Raw genomic sequence first — 27,079 nt, forward strand, 5'->3', positions numbered from 1 at the left:
CTTGTATTATGATCTCCCCTTAAGCGAAGATTCTGTGTCAAGTATGTTGCATAGTTAAGCTTCGGCTTTCTCATTAAAAGGCTTAAGAGAGTGTATAGCTTATGATCTCGTTTGGAAGTTTCCCTTCGATTATTTATAGGTTATTTTGCCATTTTTTCCCATCCCCAATTTCTCGGTGTAATCATGGAATCCAACATTCACCTGTTTCATGCCTCTAAGAATCGGACTATGGCCTTTTGTGGGTCGGTAAAACCAAAAAAGGTGGAACCATCTCTTACATCCGGTGGATGACATGACACGCTTTGCTATTTGTAGAGCTCTGGGAGAGGGAGTGTTTGATTATCAATATACCTGGAGGACCAATGGTGACATTATCGGGTCCTTCATCGGATGTTTGGTAAGAGCTAAAATAGAGGCAAACGACATAGTCAGTCTCTGTCATAATCTGTTTGTCCCATCATGGAGAAAGGGTCTAGAAAAAGCAGTATTCAGCATAGATGACAAGTTTAGGATCCCCCTCCCCGAAAGATACACGAGTCTTCCTATAGGGCACCTGGACCTTATCACAGCTCCTCGTCGCCAGTCCCTATTTATTCGAGAAAACCTTGCCTTCTATAAAGAATGGCCAAAAATGGAGGCAAGCCTTCATTTTCTTCTGCGTTGGTGAGGGATCATCATAGAGGAAAATAAAGACTGGCTCCTCAGCTACCTTCACCGTTTCAATGCTTATATCAAGCCAGGGGTGGCTTTTGACAATCTGAATGATCTGGAATTCATCACTCCAAATTCAGAGAAATCAAGCAAGATGAAACACGACTACATATTTCCTCCGAATTTCCAAGTCGAGCATCCAAACAACATGGCGGATGCGATTATCGTGTTTTGGAAGGCAGGAAGGGGTCAGGCTAGATAGGTGCTAGCTTTTGGTTAATTAGTATATTTTAGAAATCCTTAATGTTAATTTTGATAGCGATTTTGATACTAGGCATAATTTAGCCTAGATTCTTGTCCTTCGGAATTAGCCTTTAGTATATAGTCTGTAAATCAACATGGTAATAGTATATATGTTGGTATGTAAGTGATGATCAACAATCTGTTGTAAACGAAAGTGACAACATACAATGAAATATATATAAAGGTTATTAGTACTAAGCATTGTGTATTTCGTACTCTGCTATGTTCTATACTCTCATCTGAGTTGACAAAAATTCTACTCCTTTCTTCGGAGAAGGCTTGTGTTTAAAGTTTATATGTGTGGTCGCTCTAAGCCAAATTTACTCTGGTTCATTTTGCTATTACTTTTACAGCACCTATATATGAGAGATCTCTAAGATTAGAATTAAGCATATGAAATTCTCAGACTTTTTAAAATTCACAAGTAACTGATATAGATAAAGTGTTAGCATGCGGAAACTACAAAAAGGATATAATTAATCTGGCGGTGGTTGAAGCTAGAAATGTCTCAGCACAGGTAATTGATAATTACATTGCTTTCATGGATACCCAACAACTCCCAATTTTAGTAAATTTCTAAAGTTAAGCAAATTGGGTGAAATTTCTGTGATTGGTAATCTATGTAATCTAGGTTTAATTGGGACAAGACACCTTTACCCTAATTAAGACTAATGAAATAAAAGCAAATGGATTTAGCACGGTTGTTTCGTCTGATAATCCTGTTTCTCCATCTTTATGAATACTGATTCCATCAGTTACTTCCAGATGATATCATCAAAGAGGTTCTTTGTCTCTATTCTAATTAAATTATGATTTGCAATTATGGGATAAGTTATGTCTGAAAAGTGGAATCTCGGCTCAGGCCTCCTTTCCCCCTCTTCACGTTGCTTAATCATAAGGAGGATATCCTATTATATAAATGGCGTTATTTTATTTTTAGATTACAACATTATGGTCATTTTTTATGTTGCTAATATAATACCTAACTAATAGTATAGAGCGTTGCATTTCTGGCTCCTTTTTTTCTTGAGTTTCCTTATTAGTTAGCTTGTGTTTTATACTTGTTATTTAGCTAATTTGGTTGCTAGGTATTTAGCCCTCTTCTGATATGTTACTAACCTTAGCTTGCAGTGTACAATATTTTTGATAGTTGAAAGTAGGCAGGAAATATGGGAGATTGTAAACCTTTTATGATTCGCCATCCTAGCATCATTAGACAGAGACAAAGGAATTCTGTAAAGTGTAAATTACAAAGGATATAACCCAGGAATAAATGTAACAGTAGGTAGTCTATTTCACTGGGGTATGCCCCTTTAAAGTTGAAATAATATAGGACAAATTGTCCCGGGCAAGACTGGAGGTTTTCTTCTCCGTTCTTTCCTACCAGTGCCCATTTGAATGGAGATATACTGGTGTAATGCCTTTATTTTAAAATATAGATCAAGGCTTTGGCCATTTACCGATCAAAAAAAATAATTAAAAAAAATAAGTTAAATCAATTAACTCCTTTTTCTACTCAAATTGAATCAATTAACTCCTTATTTTACTCAAATTAAATCTGTTAACTCGCTTTAATTTGGAAATCTCCCTTTATGACTGAACTTTACCTTTAAGCCTGACCGTTGATTGAAATTGATCTCAACCGTTGATGAATTCTAGGAAAGTCTATTTAATAGACCCCCATCTCTTTTAATTTTAAAAGGTTGAATGAGAATTTGCATGAAATGGTTGCTAGAATTCATACTCACATTTGCTCATATTCACATACACAAAGATCAAGTTTGACCAAAAGTTGACCAGATTTAACCACGGTTGACTTGAGTTGACTAGTTTCAAAAAGAATTTTGAAATAATTAAATAAAATTATTTAATTAAATGGAGTACTTACTTCTAATTAATTAAACAAAGTTATTTAATTAAATGAGAAGCCATTCTTAATTTATTAAATGAAGTTATTTAATTAAATAAGAAAATTGTCTCTAATTAATTAACGATTATATAATTAAATAGAAAAAGTAATTATGAGAGCATATCTCATTTTATTAAATTAAATATCTCAACAAAATCTCTCTTCAGTTCAAAAAGGGAAATTTTCAGTTCACTATTGATCAAAAATGAGTTAAATCAGTTAACTCCTTTTTCTACTCAAATTGAATCAGTTAACTCCTTATTTTACTCAAATTAAATTTGTTAACTCCCTTTAATTTGGAAATCTCCCTTTATGACTGAACTTCACCTTTAATCTTGATCATTGATTGAAATCGATCTCAAATGTTGATGAATTTCAGGAAAGTCTATTTAAGAGACCCTCATTTGTTCATTTTGAAAGGTTGAATAAGAATTTGCATCGAATTGTTGTTGAAATTCATACTCACATTTGCTCATATTCACATACGCAAAGATCAAGTTTGACCAAAAGTTGACCATATTTAACCACGGTTGACTTGAGTTGACTAGTTTCGAAAAGAATTTTGAAATAATTAAACAAAATTATTTAATTAAATGGAGTATTTACTTCTAATTAATTAAACAAAGTTATTTAATTAAATGAGAAGCCATTCCTAATTAATTAAATGAAGTTATTTAATTAAATAAGAAAAGTGTCTCTAACTAACTAAAGATTATTTAATTAAATAAAAAAAGTAATTATGAGAACATATCTCATTTTATTAAATTAAATATCTCAACAAAATCTCTCTTCAGTTCAAAAAGGGAAATTTCCAATTTACTATTGATCAAAAATGAGTTAAATCAGTTAACTCCTTTTTCTACTCAAATTGAATCAGTTAACTCCTTATTTTACTCAAATTAAATCTATTAACTCCCTTTAATTTGGAAATCTCCCTTTATGACTGAACTTCACCTTTAATCCTGACCGTTGATTGAAATCGATCTCAACCGCTGATGAATTTCAAGAAAGTCTATTTAAGAGACCCTCATCTCTTCATTTTGAAAGGTTCAATGAGAATTTGCATCGAATTGTTACTGGAATTCATACTCACATTTGCTCATATTCACATACGCAAAGATCAAGTTTGACCAAAAGTTGACCAAATTTAACCACGGTTGACTTGAGTTGACTAGTTTCGAAAAGAATTTTGAAATAATCAAACAAAATTATTTAATTAAATGTAGTACTTAATTCTAACTAATTAAACAAAGTTATTTAATTAAATGAGAAGCCATTCCTAATTAATTAAATGAAGTTATTTAATTAAATAAGAAAAGCGTCTCTAATTAATTAAAGATTATTTAATTAAATAGAAAAAGTAATTATGAGAGCATATCTCATTTTATTAAATTAAATATCTCAACAAAATCTTTCTTCAGTTCAAAAAGGGAAATTTCTAGTTCGCTATTGATCAAAAATGAGTTAAATTAGTTAACTCCTTTTTCTACTCAAATTGAATCAGTTAACTCCTTATTTTACTCAAATTAAATCTGTTAACACCCTTTAATTTGGAAATCTCCCTTTATGACTGAACTTCAGCATTAATCCTGACCGTTGATTGAAATCGATCTCAACCATTGATGAATTTGAGGAAATTCAATTTAAGAGACCGTCATCTCTTCATTTTGAAAGGTTGAATGAGAATTTGCATCGAATTGTTGCTGGAATTCATACTCATATTTGCCCATATTCACATATGCAAAGATCAAGTTTGACCAAAAGTTGACCAGATTTTACCACAGTTGACTTGAGTTGACTAGTTTCAAAAAGAATTTTGAAATAATTAAATGAAATTATTTAATTAAATGGAGTACCTACTTCTAATTAGTTAAACAAAGTTATTTAATTAAATGAGAAGCCATTCCTAACTAATTAAATGATGTTATTTAATTAAATAAGAAAAGTGTCTCTAATTAATTAAAGATTATTTAATTAAATAGAAAAATTAATTATGAGAGCATATCTCATTTTATTAAATTAAATATCTCAACAAAATCTGTCTTCAGTTCAAAAATGGAAATTTCCAGTTCACTATTGCTAAAAAATGAGTTAAATCAGTTAACTCCTTTTTCTACTCAAATTGAATCAGTTAACTCCTTATTTTACTCAAATTAAATCTATTAACTCCCTTTAATTTGGAAATCTCCCTTTATGACTGAACTTCACCTTTAATCATGACTGCTAATTGAAATCGATCTCAACCGTTGACGAATTCCAGGAAAGTCTATTTAAGAGACCCTCATCTCTTCATTTTGAAACGTTGAATGATAATTTGCATCGAATTTTTGTTGGAATTCATACTCACATTTGCTCATATTCACATACGCAAAGATCAAGTTTGACCAAAAGTTGACGAGATTTAACCATGGTTGACTTTAGTTAACTAGTTTCGAAAAGAATTTTGAAATAATTAAACGAAATTATTTAATTAAATGGAGTAGTCATTTCTAATTAATTAAACAAAGTTATTTAATTGAATGAGAAGCCATTCCTAACTAATTAAATGAAGTTATTTAATTAAATAAGAAAAGTGTCTCTAATTAATTAAAGATTATTTAATTAAATGGAAAAAGTAATTATGAGAGCATATCTCGTTTTATTAAATTAAATATCTCAACAAAATCTCTCTTCAATTCAAAACGGGAAATTTTCAGTTCACTATTGATAAAAAATGAGTTAAATGAGTTAACACCTTTTTCTACTCAAATTGAATCAGCTAACTCCTTATTTTACGCAAATTAAATCTGTTGACTCCCTTTAATTTGGAAATCTCCCTTTATGTTTGAACTTCACCTTTAATCCTGACCATTGAATGAAATCAATCTCAACCGTTGATGAATTCCAGGAAAGTCTATTTAAGAGACCCTCATCTCTTCATTTTGAAAGGTTGAATGAGAATTTGCATTGAATAGTTGCTGGAGTTCATACTCACATTTGCTCATGTTCACATACGCAAAGATCAAGTTTGACCAAAAGTTAACCAGATTTAACCACGGTTGACTTGAGTTGACTAGTTTCAATTTTTTTTTAAAAATACTTAAACAAAATTATTTAATTAAATGGAGTACTTACTTCTAATTAATTAAACAAAGTTATTTAATAAAATGAGAACCTATTCCTAACTAAATAAATGGAGTTATTTAATTAACTAAGAAAAGTGTCTCTAACTAATTAAAGATTATTTAATTAAATATAAAAAGTAATTATGACAGCATATCTGATTTTATTAAATCAAATATCTAAACAAAATCTCTCTTCAGTTTAAAAAGAGAAATTTTCAGTTCACTATTGATAAAAAATGAGTTAAATCAATTAACTCCTTTTTCTACTCAAATTGAATCAGTTAACTCCTTATTTTACTCAAATTAAATCTTTTAGCTCCCTTTAATTTGGAAATCTCCCTTTATGACTGAACTTCACCTTTAATCCTGACAATTGATTGAAATCGATCTCAACCATTGATGAATTCTAGGAAAGTCTATTTAAAAGACCCTCATCTCTTCATTTTGAAAGTTTGAATGAGAATTTGCATCTAATTGTTTTTGGAATTCATACTCACATTTGTTCAGATTCACATACGCAAAGATCAAGTTTCACCAAAAATTGACAAGATTTAACTACGGTTGACTTGAGTTGACTAGTTTTGAAGAGAATTTTGAAATAATTAAACGAAATTATTTAAGTAAATGGAGTACTTACTTCTAATTAACTAAACAAAGTTATTTAATTAAATGAAAAGCCATTCCTAACTAATCAAATGAAGTTATTTAATTAAATAAGAAAAGTGTCTATAATTAATTAAAGATTATTTAAATAAATAGAAAAAGTATTTATGAGAGAATATCTCATTTTATTAAATTAAATATCTCAACAAAATCTCTCTTTAGTTCAAAAAGGGAAATTTTTAGTTCACTATTAATCGAAAATGAGTTAAAACAGTTAACTCCTTTTTCTACTCAAATTGAATCAGTTAACTTCTTATTTTACACAAACTAAATCTGTTAACTCCCTTTAATTTGGAAATCTCCCTTTATGACTGAACTTCACCTTTAATCCTGACCATTGATTGAAATCGATCTCAATCATTGATGAATTCCAGGAAAGTCTATTTAAGAGACCCTCATCTCTTCATTTTGAAAGGTTGAATGAGAATTTGCATCGAATTGTTTCTGGAATTCATACTCACATTTGCTCATATTCACATTCGCAAAGATCAAGTTTGACCAAGAGTTGACCAAATTTAACCACGGTTGACTAGTTTCGAAAAGAATTTTGAAATAATTAAACGAAATTATTTAATTAAATGGAGTACTTACTTCTAATTAATTAAACAAAGTTATTTAATTAAATGAGAAGCCATTCCTAATTTATTAAATGAAGTTATTTAATTAAATAAGAAAAGTATCTCAAATTAATTAAAGATTATTTAATTAAATAGAAAAAGTAATTATGAGAGCATATCTCATTTTATTAAATTAAATATCTCCACAAAATCTCTCTTCAAATCAAAAAGGGAAATTTTCAGTTCACTATTGATAAAAAATGAGTTAAATCAGTTAACTCCTTTTTCTACTCAAATTGAATCAATTAACTCCTTATTTAACTCAAATTAAATCTTTTAACTCCCTTCAATTTGAAAATCTCCCTTTAGGACTGAACTTCACCTTTAATCTTGACCGCTGATTAAAATCAATCTCAATTGTTGATGAATTTTAAGAATGTCTATTTACAAGACCCTCATCTCTTCATTTTCAAAGGTTGAATGAGAATTTGCATCGAATTGTTGTTGGAATTCATAATCGCATTTGCTCATATTCACATAAGCAAAGATCAAGTTTTACCAAAAGTTGACCAAATTTAACCACGGTTGACTTGAGTTGACTAGTTTTAAAAAGAATTTTGAAATAATTAAACGAAATTATTTAATTAAATAGAGGGCTTACTTATAATTAATTAAACAAAGTTATTTATTTAAATGTGAAGCCATTCCTAACTAATTAAATGAAGTAATTTATAAATAAGAAAAGTGTCTCTAATTAATTAAAGATTATTTAGTTAAATAGAAAAATTAATTATGAGAGCATATCTCATTTTATTAAATTAAATATGTCAAGAAAATCTCTCTTCATATCAAAAAGAGAAATTTCCAGTTCACTATTGATCAAAAATGAGTTAAATCAGTTAGTTCCTTTTTCTACTCAAATTGAATCAGTTAACTCCTTATTTTTCTCAAATTAAATCTGTTAACTCCCTTTAATTTGGAAATCTCCCTTTATGACTGAACTTCACCTTTAATCCTAACTGCTGATTGAAATCGATCTCAACCGTTGATGAATTTTAAGAAAGTCTATTTAAGAGACCCTCATCTCTTCATTTTAAAAGGTTGAATGAGAATTTGCATCAAATTGTTGCTGGAATTCATACTCACATGTGATCATATTCACATACGCAAAGATCAAGCTTGACCAAAAGTTGACCAGATTTAACCACTGTTGACTTGAGTTGACTAGTTTCAAAAAGAATTTTGAAATAATTAAACGAAATTATTTAATTAAATGGAGTACTTACTTCTAATTAATTAAACAAAGTTAATCAAATGAGAAGCCATTCCTAACTAATTAAATGAAGTAATTTAATTAAATAAGAAAAGTGTCTCTAATTAATTAAAGATTATTTAATTAAATAGAAAAAGTAATTATGAGAGCATATTTCATTTTATTAAATTAAATATGTCAAGAAAATCTCTCTTCAATTGAAAAAGGGAAATTTCCAGTTCACTATTGTTCAAAAATGAGTTAAATTAGTTAACTCCTTTTTCTACTCAAATTGAATCATTTAACTCCTTATTTTACTCAAATTAAATCTGTTAACTCACTTTAATTTGGAAAGCTCACTTTATGACTGAACTTCATCTTTAATCCTGACCGTTGATTTAAATCGATCTCAACCGTTGATGAATTCAAGGAAAGTCTATTTAAGAGACCCTCATCTCTTCATTTTGAAAGGTTGAATGAGAATTTGCATCGAATTGTTGCTGGAATTCATACTCACATTTGCTCATATTCACATACGCAAAGATCAAGTTTGACCAAAAGTTGACCAGATTTAACCATGGTTGACTTGAGTTCACTAGTTTTGAAAAGAATTTTGAAATAATTAAATGAAATTATTTAATTAAATGGAGTACTTACTTCTAATTAATTAAACAAAGTTATTTAAATAAATTAGAAGCCATTCCTAAATAATTAAATGAAGTTATTTAATTAATTAAGAAAAGTGCCTCTAATTAATTAAAGATTATTTAAATAAATAGAAAAAGTAATTATGAGAGCATATCTCATTTTATTAAATTAAATTTCTCAACAAATTCTCTCTTCAGTTCAAAAAGGGAAATTTTCAGTTCACTATTGATCAAAAATGATTTAAATCAATTGACTCCTTTTTCTACTCAAATTGAATCAATTAACTGCTTATTGTACTCAAATTAAATCTGTTAACTCCCTTTAATTTTAAAATATCCCTTTATGACTGAACTTCAGCTTTAATCCTGACCATTGATTGAAATCGATCTCAACCGTTGATGAATTCCAGGAAAGTCTATTTAAGAGACACTCATCTTTTCATTTTGAAAGGTTGAATGAGAATTTGCATCGAATTGTTGCTGGAATTCATACTCACATTTGCTCATATTCACATACGCAAAGATCAAGCTTGACCAAAAGTTGACCAGATTTAACCATGGTTGACTTGAGTTGACTAGTTTCAAAAAGAATTTTGAAATAATTAACTGAAATTATTTAATTAAATGGAGTACTTACTTCTAATTAATTAAAAAAAGTTAATTAAATGAGAAGCAATTCCTAACTAATTAAATGAAGTTATTTAATTAAATAAGAAAAGTGTCTCTTATTAATTAAAGATTATTTAATTAAATAGAAAAATTAATTATGAGAGCATATCTCATTTTATTAAATTAAATATCTCAACAAAATCTCTCTTCAGTTCAAAAAGGGAAATTTTCAGTTCACTATTGATAAAAAATGAGTTAAATCAGTTAACCCCTTATTTTACTCAAATTAAATCTGTTAACTCCTTTAAATCTATTATCACGTACATACGTAGCATGTCCTCCAAAACCTGATTCACTCGCTCGGTCTGGCCATCGGTTTGAGGATGGTACGCTGTACTAAAATTGAGCTTAGTGTGCAAAGCCGACTGTAACTCTGTCCAAAATGAAGAAGTGAACAAAGAGTCTCTATCAGATATGATCTTATAGAGAACACCATGAAGTCTAATAATGTCCCGTAAGAACACCTGAGCTATGTCTCGGGCAGTGAATTTAGTACGCACGGGTGAAAAATGGACAACCTTGGTCAATGTGTCAACTATCACCAAAATGACATCATGGCGACAAGATGACATAGGAAGACCAACAATAAAATCCATAGATATAGTGTCCCATTTCCACACTGCAATCTCATGTGGTTGGAGAAGCCCGCCAGGATGACGATGCTCTGCCTTCACCCTCTGGCACTCGAGGCATCTCGCAACTATGCTAGCAATCTGCACTCTCATGCCTGGCCAATGATACAACTGCCTCAAATCTGCATGTAACTTCTTAACACCGGGGTGTGCTACATAGGGTGCTCTGTGAGCCTCAAGTAGAATGAGCTCACGCAAACCCCCAACGGAAGGTACATACATACGTCCCCTATGCCGCAAAATTCTATCAGTCTCCAAAGAATACTCTGCAAACTTCCCTTCCAAGGGTCTCTCAGAATGTACTAACTGACTTACTTCTGCATAAAGCTCATCAGCTGGTAAGTGCTTCAAGATCCGCTCTCTCAAGTCAGTGCAAGTAGTCACAGATGAAAGTTCATGGCGCCTTCTTCTTAAGGCATCTGCAACCACATTCTCCTTTCCCTTGATGTAATGAACATCAAAATCATACTCACACAGGAACTCCATCCACCTTCTTTGCCTAGCATTAAGGTTCGGTTGAGAAAATATGTACTGCAAGCTCTGGTGATCAGAATGAAGCTCGAATCTATGACCCAGAAGGAAATGTCACCATCTCACCAAGCCATGAACCACTGCCGCTAGTTCTAGGTCATGAATAGGATAATTGAGTTCATGAGTCTTCAACTTTCTAGACTCAAAGGAAATAGGTCATCCTTCCTGCATAAGGACTGATCCTAAGCCATCTAAAGATGCATCGGTGCACACCACAAAATCTACAACAAGATCTGGTACTGCAAGAATTGGTGCACTCGTGAGGGCTCTCTTGAGCTCTTCAAAAGCTCTACCACACTTCTCTATCCACTCGTACTTCTTCCCCTTCCTCTGAAGAGAAGTGATGGGGTGTGCCAATCTAGAGAATCCTGAAATGAAGCATCGGTAATAACCTACTAGCCCCATAAAGCTCCTCACTTCAATAACACTGGTGGGTGCTGGCCAATCCATGATGGCCCTAATCTTTGATGGGTCTACTGAGACACCATCACCCGATATGACATGACCCAAATAATGTATCTTGGGTCTGAAGAATGCACACTTTGACAAGCTGCCAAACAACTGATTCTCTCTCAGCCTCTGCAATACCTGTCTCAGGTGCTCTTCATGCTCTCTCTCATCATGAGAATAGATTAGAATGTCATCAAGAAACACAACCACAAACTTATCCAAAAAGGTAAAAAATACTCTATTTATGAGGCTCATGAATACAGTTGGAGCATTTGTAAGGCCAAAAGGTACCACAGTGAACTCATAGTGGCCATACCTAGTACGAAAATTTGTTTTGGGGATATCACTATCCATTATCCTCAACTGATGATAACCTGACTTTAGGTCAATTTTTGAAAATACTCGGGCACCCTACAACTGATCAAAAAGATCATCAATTCTGGGAAGAGGATATCGGTTCTTGATGGTCACTTTGTTCAATTGTTGATAATCGATACACAACCTAAGTGATCCATCCTTCTTCTTGACGAAGATCACCGGTGCACCCCAAGGTGACACACTAGGTCAAATATACCCCTTCTCTAAGAGTTCCTCCAACTGAGCCTTTAGCTCACTAAGCTCATGAGTAGTCATCCTATATGGTGCTCTCGAAACTAGCTCAGCTCCTGGCACTAGGTCTATGTGAAAATCCACTGCTCGCGGTGGAGGCATACCAAGAAGCTCTGAAGGAAACACATCTGCAAACTCCTGAAGGATTAGAAAATCATCAAGGGATGGCTCCCTTTCTGAATCTTCCTCTCGGTCACTAATAGTGATAGCAAACAACTGACAACCCTTTCGCATGCACCGTCTAAGCTGCATAGCGGAAATCATACGAAGGGACACTGGCCTCTTCACTCCGAAGATCTCCCTAGAGATACCATCGTCATCTACACATTCCACCCTCTTCTGTCGACAATCCATCTTGGCGCTGTGGGCATAAAGCCAATCCATGCCAAGGATAAGAACTTAGAGGGGTAATGCGTAGATCAGTCCTAGTGGACATGTCTCCAATCTGCATCTGAAAAACTCTACACCATGGAACTAATTGACACTCTGGCTCCTGAGGCTAACTCTACCTCCCAACTAACATCCTGTCTAACTACCACTAGCCCGCAACGCTCCACCACAAATGGAGATATAAAAGAGTCAGTAGCCCTGAAATCAAATAAAACTACAACCATATGGCCCTGTATAATACCTGTAGCCTCGATAATTGTGGCCTGATGCTCAGCCTGGCAGTTTTCAACCGCTGCAAAAACTCTATGGGATCTACCCATGTCACCAGCTGTCGGCTCTAAAAAAGCCCTACTCTGACCACTAGATGCCTGTCCCTGTGGACATCCCTAGCTATATGACCCATGCCACCACAAGTGTAGCATGGTCCATGAGTATAAGATATTGCACCCTGTGACCCAGACTGTTGTGGGCCTCCTGACCTACTAGATCCACTAAATCCTCCCCTAGAAGACTGCTGAGTCTTCATTGACTATGACTATGGGGCCTGCACTCTCTGATCCTGCCTAGGACCCTGTGACTGCCACTGCTTGGGCTTAGAGCCCTGATAACCCTGAGAAAGTTTCTGCTGCTGAGACTGCTAGCCCCTAGAGGACCCTGTTGTATAGTTCTGATTCCCTTTCCAAGGGGGTCTCTGCTGGGAGGAGTTTCGGTTCTGAGACCGATCCCGTGACTCCTGCCTACCTCGAGTATCCTCAGCAAATAGTGCTATCTCCACTGCCTATCTAAAGGTGGTAGGGAAGGCCATCTTAACTAGGCCCTAAAGAGAGAAATTCAGACCCATGATAAAGCGATGCACCCGTAGTTTCTCGTCCTTCATGTATTCCACATAAGGAAGGAGCTCGAGAAACCTACTCTCGTACTGAGCCACTGTAAGGCCTCTCTGATAAAGAGAATAGAACTCCTCTATCTATTTCTGTCAGAAATGCTCTGACAAGTACCTCTCTCAAAATCTTTCTAGGAAAGATTCCCATGTAAGGGTGTCCATCCTCACTCCACCAATGATCTCCTCCTGATGCCACCAGTTGGAGGCATCCCCTCTCAACTGATGAACTGCTAGGCGTGCTTTTAGATTACTCCCATAAGGGCATAACCCAAAGCACTGCTGTAAGCTCTGCAACCATGCCTCTGCTACTGAACCCTCAGTGGTACCGGTAAACAATGGTGGTCCGAGTCGAATCAATTCCCTGATGTCATCTCCTACATGTCTAGGAGGTTTGTCAAAAGGGGGTCCTCTCTGGTGTATGGACTCTTCCTCGTGTTCACCCTGACCCTCTAACTATCTCGGTGGGGGACTCCTAGTCCTCTCTCTAACTCTGGGCCCGCCTCCTCTGGGTCCCTCTGCTTCCACTACTGGAATCTGTTGAACTGGCTGAACTACAGGTACTACTCTTTGCTGAACTACACCAATCAAGGTCTGAAGTGCATCTATAATGTCCTGGTTCAAGTTTGGTGGTGGTGGAGGTGGAGGTGGTGGTGGAGGTGGTGGTGGTCCATCCTCCTGTCCCGCTCTACCACCCCTAGTCCTACGACCTCTGCCTCACCGGTTACGAGTAACAGGCGGCATCTACATAATTAAAAGTTTGAGTTATGTTAAGAAAGCACAATGGTTTAAGGTTCCTAGTGTTGAAACACTGGCTCTGATACCAAAATGTCATGCCCAGACTATGAGGGAAAAACACACACACAAATTTTTTTATATATATAATTAATAATTAGACATGCTCTAGGTTTGAAAAGATTGATTATAGTTTAAGAAAAGTTTCTCTACAACATTCTTGGTTTAAAACTTTTTGTGGAGGAATACATCATCAGGATTCTGAAGTACATTGTTATTAGGTTGATATAAATATTTACTGATTCGTTATTACATTGCTTAAATAATCATGCGAAAATTATTTTAATAACAATCTAAAGAAGATTGGGTTTAGATTATTTGAATAACTTAAGCTATTAGGACACTAATTAAACAAATTTTCAAAGATACTATTAATACCAACATTTCTTAAATCTCCAACTTAGCTTAATCTTCAACAAAAATTTAATCGAATATAAATTAGATCTAAACTAAATTTAATATTAATTTCATATTATGCTAATTTATCTTAAACTAACTAACTAAATCTATAGTTGATCTAATCATTCATAAAAGAAGGTCTAATCTATTAAATAGAACTTAACTTTACAATTTAAATAAAATTTAAAGACTATTAATTAAAACATGAAACTAAACTAGCATTACTAAAGCAATATATATAAAATTTAAACAACATACTTTAACAAATTACACTTTAAACTAATAAAAAAACTAAAAAACTAAATACTAACACCACTTACTAAAATATAGCTTAATAATAATAAAACTAATAAATAAACTCACTAACATATTTTAACATTAAAAAAAAAAATTAAATTTAACAACCTAACTACTAAAACAACTAATCTAACCTAACTAATATCTAAACTAACCCCCTTAACATTCTAACATAATATTAAAACATCTAATAAAACTTAACTAAAATAATTAAAACTAACTAACAAAACTTAATACTAACCTACACCAAAAAAACCTACCCCCTAAAACACCTACCCCCTCCACCTATCAAAATGACCTCCCAATCTTCCCTGCGCAATGATCACGTGACTGACGGTCTGCGTCAGTCTTGTCTCGTTCACCACCCACAGTGAAACTCCAGTTGACGTGAGGCAAGGATGAAATTTGTTTTAAAACAATTCACTCAACTTCCCATCCAAGGAAAAGATGAGCGCGCGCTTTGAGAGGAGAAAAGAAAGGGGAGATGTGACATGGGGACAGGGTGACGTCACCCTCCCCATGTCCATTGTTGACTTTGCCTCCAACTACTGCACCTAGGTAAGAGCTAAGGAGTTATGTTTAAAAGTTTATTTGGTATGGTAGGATATTAAGGGTATTAGATATAAGTTTTATATTAATTTAGATATTCATGTTTAATTTTTGATTATTTATTTATTTTTTTGAATTTAAATATGAACAAAAGATCTACAGAGAATATTCTCTGTTCTACAATGATTTAATTTCCTTTCCCATGCAAAATCCAGAGAGCATTTTGGTCTTGGAAATTTTCTTTTGAAGCTTTAATTTTTTTTATAAGCATAGATTACAAAGTGATGGATATATTTATTTTTCTTTTGTTCTACAAGGAATATATTAATAGAACAGATTTATAACAAGAACTTAATAATCGTGTCACAATAATGCATGGTAAATTTGATCTCCTAAATAACTTGAATTGCAATAAATCAACCATAGCCATTGTTTTCTTTCCTTAATCATAATTTTTATTTTGAACATAAAAGGAGCTAGAAAATTTTTCTTAACTAAACCATCATCATTTCATCCTATTTTTGATGTGCATCCATCCAAAATAATGTGTTACAAAATTTAATCACATGACCAACAATTATGCTCAAAACACCAATTTTATTGGCAAACCTGATTCAAGGCTCTGCCGAAAAAGAATCAAGAAGAAAACCCGGCTTTGTTGCCATTTACAATAAGGTTTAAAATACAATTTACAATAGGATCTCAATCCCAAATTTCAACAATTATATCAAATTTTCTTCAGGATCATAATCAAGAAGTTTGTACTGTTTTCTGAATCTCATTTCAAGGACCATGGAGGAAACCAATATTTGATCGGGTGACAACCAAGCAGAGCCAAAAGAAAATCAAACATGCATAATCATACATGGTTTACACAATAGGATTCACAATGAATCAAGACTAGGGAAAGGTGGATTCTTCCAACAGGAGAAGTCAAGCGCAACACCAATTCAGATGCCCAATCAGGGCTAATAACCAAGAACTTCCGTTCTTCCATTTAAACATGCCATACTCATACCAGGTTTGTGTTGACGGGTAGGGGCCCATAACACCCTACCCTTTCTCCCTCTTCTCATCCTGAGAAGAGACTCTACACTAGTTGGAGTCCAACTAAACAGACCTTTCCCAAAATTGGTCACCTCTGCCCTCTCCAAGGGTGAGTAATACCAAAACACCCATGTAAGGAAAACTCAAAATTGCAAACATAATCAAGAAAGGAAAACAACCAAAATGACATGGTTTTCAAATCTTTCCACATACCCACAACCATACAATAGTGAAACAACAACAAGGTAACATGAACATGAAACCAAACATAAAAACTGAATAAGGGAGATAAGAATTTCCTACCTTCACAAAGAGGTAATGGCAATGAACAAGTTTGAGTAGAATATCCCTTTCCTTCAAGCTTCAAGAAATCTTCTCTAAATGTAGAGATTGGGTAACAACCAACTAGTCCAAGGAAGGCCTCTAAATAAGCCTCCAACTCAACCACCCAAAAGGAGCAATAACTATTTCCACCCACTAGCAACTCTAGAAACTCCTAACTCAACCTACACTATGGTTAAACTCTAAGTGGAGATGAGGTGAGGTAACTCAAGATAGCCATGGTCAATTTTCGCACAAAGGCAAAAAGGGACTTTTTGAGTGACCTCAAAAGTCAAAAAAGGTGCTTAGGGGTTGGAAAAGACCCCTAACCCATACCCATACCCTTTGGTTAGAGTAATAACATGTTTAAAAGCCTAAGGAAAGGGGTTTAGATTCAAATAAAATTTAGAAATAAAATAGGTCCAACTCACTACTCTAACTTGCAAATAAGCACTAATCTGGATTAAGGGATGACTAACTTTGATTAACAACCTAATAGAAAAATTGACACTAACTTAAACCAACTTGGTCCAAAGGTTAAACAATTAACCCTAAACAGCCACTGAAGCACATAACCATTTTACGAGTGTCAAGCGACACTGAAAGAACATAATTACGAACATTAACATTCACTGAAAAAAGAAGATCAGTTCTGTTCCTCTGTAGGGTTTCTTGGCTAAATAACTGCACACTCATTGCACAAATCAGTTGTCCCGTAAAATCATATGTACATAAATGTATACGTATTCAAAAATTCACATAAATTAAAACATACATCAATAAGGGTTTCTTTATCCTACTTAATTCTTAATCATTTAAAATCTCTTAAATCAAAGTCTCGATCCTACATTTACTGATTTCATCAACATACATATACATGAAACATTAAATGACAATCATCAAATATATCTGAAAATAACATCACACAACATGAAATAATAAAATATGTTCTAAGCATCAGATAATGTCTTGACATCTCGAGTCGTGAATAACAAAATAAGGGTAATGTATCACTATGCTACGATGGGTCAAGGCGAGGCCTCACCAAATCTACCTTTATGAATGATCTTCACCTTTAATCCTGACCGTTGATTGAAATTAATCTCAACCGTTGATGAATTTAAGAAAAGTCTATTTAAGAGACCGTCATCTCTTCATTTTGAAAGGTTGAATGAGAATTTGCACTGAATTGTTGTTGGAAATCATACTCACATTTGCCCATATTCACATATGCAAAGATCAAGTTTGACTAAAAGTTGACAATATTTAACCACGATTGACTTGAGTTCACTAGTTTCGAAAAGAATTTTGAAATAATTAAAGGAAATTATTTAATTAAATGGAGTACTTACTTCTAATTAATTAAACAAAGTTATTTAATTAAATGAGAAGCCATTCCTAATTAATTAAATGAAGTTATTTAATTAAATAAGAAAAGTGTCTCTAAATAATTAAAGGTTATTTAATTAAATAGAAAAAGTAATTATGAGAGCATATCTCATTTTATTAAATTAAATATCTTATCAAAATCTCTCTTCAGTTCATAAAAAAAAATTTCCAGATCACTATTGATCAAAAATGAGTTAAATCAGTTGACTCCTTTTTCTACTCAAATTGAATTAGTTAACTCCTTATTTTACTCAAATTAAATCTCTTAACTCTCTTTAGTTTGGAAATCTTCCTTTGTAACTGAACTTCACCTTTAATCCTGACCGTTGATTGAAATCGATCTCAAGCATTGATGAATTTTAGGAAAGTCTATTTACGAGACCCTCATCTCTTCATTTTGAAAGGTTGAATGAGAATTTGCATCGACTTGTTGCTTGAATTTATACTCACATTTGCTCATATTCACATACACAAAGATAAAGTTTGACCAAAAGTTGACCAGATTTAACCACGGTTGTCTTGAGTTGACTAGTTTCGAAAAGAATTTTGAAATAATTAAATGAAATTATTTAATTAAATGGAGTACTTACTTATAGTAATTAAAAAAAGTTATTTAATTAAATGAAAAGCCATTCCTAATTAATTAAATGAAGTTATTTAATTAAATAAAAAAAGTGTCTCTAATTAATTAAAGATTATTTAATTAAATAGAAAAAGTAATTATGAGAGCATATCTCATTTTATTAAATTAAATATCTCAAAAAAATCTCTCTTCAGTTCAGAAAGGGAAATTTCAAGTTCATTCTTGAACAAAAATGAGTTAAATCAGTTAACACCTTTTTCTACTCAAATTGAATCAGTTAACTCCTTATTTTATTACAATTAAATCTCTTAACTCCCTTTAATTTTGAAATCTCCCTTTATGACTAAACTTCACTTTTAATCCTGACCGTTGATTGAAATCAATCTCAACCATTGATGAATTCCAAGAAAGTCTATTTAAGAGACCCTCATCTCTTTATTTTGAAATGTTGAATGAGAATTTGCGTCGAATTGTTGCTGAAATTCATACTCACAATTGCTCTTATTTACATACGCAAAGATCAAGTTTGATAAAAAGTTGATCATATTTAACACGATTGACTTGAGTCGACTAGTTTCGAAAGGAATTTTGAAATAATTAAACGAAATTATTTAATTAAATGGAGTACTCACTTCTAATTAATTAAACAAAGTTATTTAATTGAATGAGAAGCCATTCCTAACTAATTAAATAAAGTTATTTTATTAAATAAGAAAAGTGTCTCTAATTAATTAAAGATTATTTAAATAAATAAATAAAGTAATTATGAGAGCATATCTCATTTTATTAAATTGAATATCTCAACAAAATCTCTCTTCAGTTCAAAAAGCGAAATTTTCAGTTCACTATTGATAAAAAATGAGTTAACACCTTTTTCTACTCAAATTGAATCAATTAACTCTTTATTTTACTCAAATTAAATCTGTTAACTCCCTTTAATTTGGAAATCTACCTTTCTGACTGAACTTCACCTTTAATCCTAACCGTTGATTGAAATGAATCTCAACCGTTGATGAATTCCAAGAAAGTCTATTTAAGAGACCCTCATCTCTTCATTTTCAAAGGTTGAATGAGAATTTGCATTGAATTGTTGCTGGAGGTCATATTCACATTTTCTCATATTCACATACGCAAAGATCACGTTTGACCAAAAGTTGACCAGATTTAACCACGGTTGACTTGAGTTGACTAGTTTCAGAAAAAAATTTAAAATAATTAAATAAAATTATTTAATTAAATGGAGCACTTACTTCTAATTAATTAAACGAAGTTATTTAATAAAATGAGAAGCTATTCCTAACTAATTAAATGAAATTATTTAATTAAATAAGAAAAGTGTCTCTAACTAATTAAAGATTATTTAATTAAATAGAAAAAGTAATTATCAGAGCATATCTCATTTTATTAACTTAAATATCTCAACAAAATCTCTCTTCAGTTCAAAAAGAGAAATTTCTAGTTCACTATTGATCAAAAATGATTTAAATCAGTTAACTCCTTTTTCTACTCAAATTGAATCAGTTAACTCCTTATTTTACTCAAATTAAATCTGTTAACTCCATTTAATTTGAAAATCTCCCTTTATGACTGAACTTCAACTTTAATCCTGACCATTGATTGAAATCGATCTCAACAGTTGATGAATTCTAGGAAAGTCTATTTAAGATACCCTCATCTCTTCATTTTGAAAGGTTGAATGAGAATTTGCATCAGATTGTTGCTGGAATTCATACTCACATTTGCTCAGATTCACATACGCAAAGATCAAGTTTGACCAAAAGTTGACAAGATTTAACCACGGTTGACTTGAGTTGACTAGTTTCGAAAAGAATTTTGAAATAATTAAACGAATTTATTTAATTAAATGGAGTACTTACTTCAAATTAATTAAACAAAGTTATTTAATTAAATGAGAAGCCATTCCTAATTAATTAAATGAAGTTATTTAATTAAATAAGAAAAGTGTCTCTAATTAATTAAAGATTATTTAATTAAATGGAAAAAGTAATAATGAGAGCATATCTCATTTTATTTAATTAAATATCTCAACAATATCTCTGTTCTTTTCAAAAAGGGAAATTTTCAGTTCACTATTGATAAAAAATGAGTTAAATCAGTTAACTCTTTTTTCTACTCAAATTGAATCAGTTAACTCCTTATTTTACTCAAATTAAATCTGTTAACTCCCTTTAATTTGAAAATCTCCCTTTATGACTGAACTTCACCTTTAATCCTAACTGTTGATTGAAATTGATCACAGTCGATGACGAATTCAAAAAAAATCTATTTGAAAGACCCTCATCTCTTCATTTTGAAATGTTGAATGAGAATTTGCATCGAATTGTTGCTGGAATTCATACTCACTTAATTAAATAGAAAAAGTAATTATGAGAGCATATCTCATTTTATTAAATTAAATATTGCAACAAAATCTCTCTTCTATTCATAAAGGGAAATTTCCAGTTAACTATTGATCAAAAATGACTTAAATTAGTTAACACCTTTTTCTACTCAAATTGAATCAGTTAACTCCTTATTTTACTCAAATTAAATCTGTTAACTCCCTTTAATTTGGATATCTCCCTTTATGACTGAACTTCACCTTAATCGTGATTGCTGATTGAAATTGATCTCAATCGTTGATGAATTCCAGGAAAGTCTATTTAAGAGACCCTCATCTCTTCATTTTGAAAGGTTGAATAATAATTTGCATCGAATTGTTGCTGGAATTCATACTCACATTTGCTCATATTCACATACGTAAAGATTAAGTTGACCAAAAGTTGACTAGATTTAACCACGGTTGACTTGAGTTAATTAGTTTCGAAAAGAATTTTGAAATAATTAAACGAAATTATTTAATTAATTGGAGTAATCATTTCTAATTAATTAAACAAAGTTATTTAATTGAATGAGAAGCCATTGCTAACTAATTAAATGAAGTTATTTAATTAAATAAGAAAAGTGTCTCTAATTAATTAAAGATTATTTAATTAAATAGAAAAAGTAATTATGAGAGCATATCTCATTTTATTAAATTAAATAACTCAACAAAATCTCTCTTCAGTTCAAAAAGGGAAATTTTCAGTTCACTATTGATGAAAAATGAGTTAAATGAGTTGACACCTTTTTCTACTCAAATTGAATCAGTTAACTCCTTATTTTACTCAAATTAAATCTGTTAACTCCCTTTAAGTTGAAAATCTCTCTTTATAGCTGAACTTCACCTTTAATCCTGACCGTTGATTTAAATCAACCTCAACCGTTGATGAATTCCAGAATAGTCTATTTAAGACACCCTCACCTCTTCATTTTGAAAGGTTGAATGAGAATTTGCATTGAATAGTTGTTGGAGTTCATACTCACATTTGCTCATATTCACATACGCAAAGATCAAGATTGACCAAAAGTTAACTAGATTTAAATACGGTTGACTTGAGTTGACTAGTTTCGAAAAGAATTTTAAAATAATTAAACAAAATTATTTAATTAAATGGAGTACTTACTTCTAATTAATTAAACAAAGTTATTTAATAAAATGAGAAGCCATTCCTAACTAATTAAATGAAGTTATTTAATTAAATAAGAAAATTGTCTCTAACTAATTAAAGACTATTTAATTAAATAGAAAAAGTAATTATGAGAGCATATCTCATTTTATTAAATTAAATATCTCAACAAAATCTCTCTTCAGTTCAAAAAGAGAAATTTATAATCCACTATTGATAAAAAATGATTTAAATCAGTTAACTCCTTTTTCTACTCAAATTGAATCAGTTAACTCCTTATTTTACTCAAATTAAATCTGTTAACTCCCTTCAATTTGAAAATCTCCCTTTATGACTAAACTTCACCTTTAATCCTGACCGCTGATTAAAATTGATCTCAACCATTGATGAATTTTAAGAAAGTCTATTTAAGAGACCCTCATCTTTTCATTTTGAAAGGTTGAATGAGAATTTGTATCGAATTGTTGTTGGAATTCATACTCACATTTGCTCATATTCACATACGCAAAGATCAAGTTTGACCAAAAGTTGACCAAATTTAACCATAGTTGACTTGAGTTGACTAGTTTCAAAATTTTTTTTTAAATAATTAAACAAAATTATTTAATTAAATCGAGTACTTACTTCTAATTAATTAAACAAAATTATTTAATAAAATGAGAAGCTATTCCTAACTAATTAAATGAAGTTATTTAATTAAATAAGAAAAGTGTCTATAACTAATTAAAGATTATTTAATTAAATAGAAAAAGTAATTATGAGAGCATATCTCATTTTATTAAATTAAATATCTCAACAAAATCTCTCTACAGTTCAAAAAGAGAAATTTCCTGTTCACTATTGATCAAAAATGATTTAAATCAGTTAACTCCTTTTTCTACTCAAATTGAATCAGTTAACTCCTTATTTTACTCAAATTAAATCTGTTAACTCCCTTTAATTTGGATATCTCCCTTTATGACTGAACTTCACCTTTAATCGTGACCATTGATTGAAATCGATCTCAACTGTTGATGAATTCTAGGAAAGTCTATTTAAGAGACCCTCATCTCTTCATTTTGTAAGTTTGAATGAGAATTTGCATCGAATTGTTGCTGGAATTCATACTCACATTTGCTCAGATTCACATACGCAAAGATCAAGTTTGACCAAAAGTTGACAAGATTTAACTACGGTTGACTTGAGTTGACTAGTTTCGAAAAGAATTTTGAAGTAATTAAACGAAATTATTTAATTAAATGGAGTACTTACTTCTAATTAATTAAACAAAGTTATTTAATTAAGTGAGAAGCCATTCCTAACTAATTAAATGAAGTTATTTAATTAAATAAGAAAAGCGTCTCTAATTAATTAAAGATTATTTAATTAAATAGAAAAAGTAATTATGAGAGCATATCTCATTTTATTAAATTAAATATCTCAACAAAATCTCTCTTCAGTTCAAAAAGGGAAATTTCCAGTTCACTATTGATAAAAAATGAGTTAAATTAGTTAACTCCTTTTTCTACTCAAATTGAATCAGTTAACTCCTTATTTTACTCAAATTAAATCCGTTAACTCCCTTTAATTTGAAAATCTACTTTTATGACTGAACTTCACCTTTAAGCCTAACCATTGATTGAAATCGATCTCAACCATTGACAAATTTCAAGAAACTCTATTTAAAAGATCATCATCTCTTCATTTTGAAAGGTTGAATGAGAATTTGCATCGAATTGTTGCTGAAATTCATACTCACATTTGCTCATATTCACATACGCAAAGATCAAGTTTTACTAAAAGTTAACCAGATTTAACCATGGTTGACTTGAGTTGACTAGTTTCAAAAAGAATTTTCAAATAATTAAACGAAATTATTTAATTAAGTGGAGTACTTACTTCTAATTAATTAAACAAAGTTATTTAATTAAATGAGAAGCCATTCCTAACTAATTAAATGAAGTTATTTAATTAAATATGAAAAGTGTCTCTAATTAATTAAAGATTATTTAATTAAATAGAAAAAGTAATTATGAGAGCATATCTCATTTTATTAAATTAAATATCTCAACAAAATCTCTCTTCAGATCAAAAAGGGAAATTTTCGGTTCACTATTCATCAAAAATGAGTTAAATCAGTTAACTCCTTTTTCTACTCAAATTGAATCAGTTAACTCCTTATTTTACTCAAATTAAATCTGTTAACTCCCTTCAATTTGAAAATCTCCCTTTATGACTAAACTTCACCTTTAATCTTGACCGTAGATTAAAATTGATCTCAACCGTTGATGAATTTTAAGAAAGTCTATTTAAGAGACCCTCATCTCTTCATTTTGAAAGGTTGAATGAGAATTTGTATCGAATTTTTGTTGGAATTCATAATCACATTTGCTCATATTCACATACGCAAAGATCAAGTTTGACAAAAAGTTGACCAGATTTAACCACTGTTGACTTGAGTTGACTAGTTTTGAAAAGAATTTTGAAATAATTAAACGAAATTATTTAATTAAATGGAGTACTTACTTCTAATTAATTAAACGAAGTTATTTAATTAAATGAGAAGCCATTCCTAACTAATTAAATGAAGTAATTTATAAATAAGAAAAGTGTCTCTAATTAATTAAAGATTATTTAGTTAAATAGAAAAACTAATTATGAGAGCATATCTCATTTTATTAAATTAAATATCTCAACAATATCTCTCTTCAGTTCGAAAAGAGAAATTTTCAGTTCATTATTGATCAAAAATGAGTTAAATCAGTTAACTCCTTTTTCTACTCAGATTATATCAGTTAACTCCTTATTTTACTCGAATTAAATCTGTTAACTCCATTTAATTTGGAAATCTTCCTTTATGACTGAACTTCACCTTTAATCCTGACCACTGATTGAAATCAATCTCAACTATTGATGAATTCCTGGAAAGTCTATTTAAGAGACCCTCATCTCTTCATTTTGAAAAGTTGAATGAGAATTTGCATCGAATTGTTGCAAGAATTCATATTCACATTTGCTCATATTCACATACGCAAAGATCAAGTTTGACCAAAAGTTGATCTGATTTAACCACGGTTCACTTGAGTTGACTAGTTTTGAAAAAAAATTTGAAATAATTAAACAAAATTATTTAATTAAGTGGAGTACTTACTTCTAATTAATTGAACAAAGTTATTTAATTAAGTGAGAAGCCTTTCCTAATTAATTAAATGAAGTTATTTAATTAAATAAGAAAAGTGTCTCTACGTTATTAAAGATTATTTAATTAAATAGAAAAAGTAATTATGAGAGCATATCTCATTTTATTAAATTAAATATCTTAACAAAATCACTCTTCAATTCAAAAAGGGAAATTTTCAGTTCACTATTGATAAAAAATGAGTTAAATCAGTTGACTCCTTTTTCTACTCAAATTGATCAGATTTAACCATGGCTAACTTGAGTTGACTAGTTTCAAAAAGAATTTGGAAATAATTAAATGAAATTGTTTAATTAAATGCACTACTTACTTCTAATTAATTAAACAAAGTTATTTAATTAAATGAGAAGCCATTCCTAATTAATTAAATGAAGTTATTTAATTAAATAAGAAAAGTGTGTCTAATTAATTAAAGATTATTTAATTAAATAGAAAAAGTAATTATGAGAGCATATCTCATTTTACTAAATTAATTATCTCATTAAAATCTTCGTTCAAGTCAAAAAGGGAAATTTTGAGTTCACTATTGATAAAAAATGAGTTAAATCAGTTAACTCCTTTTTCTACTCAAATTGAATCAGTTAACTCCTTATTTTACTCAAATGAAATTTGTTAACTCCCTTTAATTTGGAAATCTCCCTCTATGACTGAACTTCACCTTTAATCCTGACCGTTGATTGAAATCGATCTCAACCGTTGATGAAGTCCAGGAAAGCCTATTTAAGAGACCCTCATCTCTTCATTTTGAAAGGTTGAATGAGAATTTGCATCGAATTCTTGCTGGAATTCATACTCACATTTGCTCATATTCACATACGCAAAGATCAAGCTTGACCAAAAGTTGACCAGATTTAACCATGGTTGACTTGAGTTGACTAGTTTCAAAAAGAATTTTGAAATAATTAACCCAAATTATTTAATTAAATTGAGTACTTACTTTTAATTAATTAAAAAAAGTTAATTAGATGAGAAGCCATTCCTAACTAATTAAATGAAGCTATTTAATTAAATAAGAAAAGTGTTCCTAATTAATTAAAGATTATTTAATTACATAGAAAAAGTAATTAGGAGAGCATATCTCATTTTATTAAATTAAATATCTCAACAAAATCTCTCTTCAGTTCAAAAAGGGAAATTTTCAGTTCACTATTAATAAAAAATGAGTTAAATCATTTAACCTCTTATTTTACTCAAATTAAATCTGTTAACTCGCTTTAATTTGGAAATCTCGCTTTATGATTGAACTTCACCTTTAATCCTGACCATTGATTTAAATCGATCTCAACCATTGATGAATTACAGAAAAGTCTATTTAAGAGACCCTCATCTCTTCATTTTGAAAGGTTGAATGAGAATTTGCATCGAATTGTTGCTTGAATTCATACTCACATTTGCTCATATTCACATACGCAAAGATCAAGTTTGACCAAAAGTTGACCAGATTTAACCACGGTTGACTTGAGTTGACTAGTTTCGAAAAGAATTTTGAAATAATTAAACAAAATTGTTTAATTAAATTGAGTACTTACTTGTAATTAATTAAACAAAGTTATTTAATTAAATGAGAAGCCATTCCTAATTAATTACATGAAGTTATTTAATTAAATCAGAAAAGTGCCTCTAATTAATTAAAGATTATTTAATTGAATAGAAAAAGTAATTATGAGAGCATATCTCATTTTATTAAATTAAATATCTCAACAAAATCTCTCTTCAGTTCAAAAAGGGAAATTTCCATTTCACTATTAATTAAAAATAAGTTAAA

Source organism: Cupressus sempervirens, chromosome 9, assembly GCF_028749045.1.
Source record: "Cupressus sempervirens isolate cs-2001-9-10 chromosome 9, ASM2874904v1, whole genome shotgun sequence".
In the NCBI taxonomy this organism is placed as follows: domain Eukaryota; kingdom Viridiplantae; phylum Streptophyta; class Pinopsida; order Cupressales; family Cupressaceae; genus Cupressus; species Cupressus sempervirens.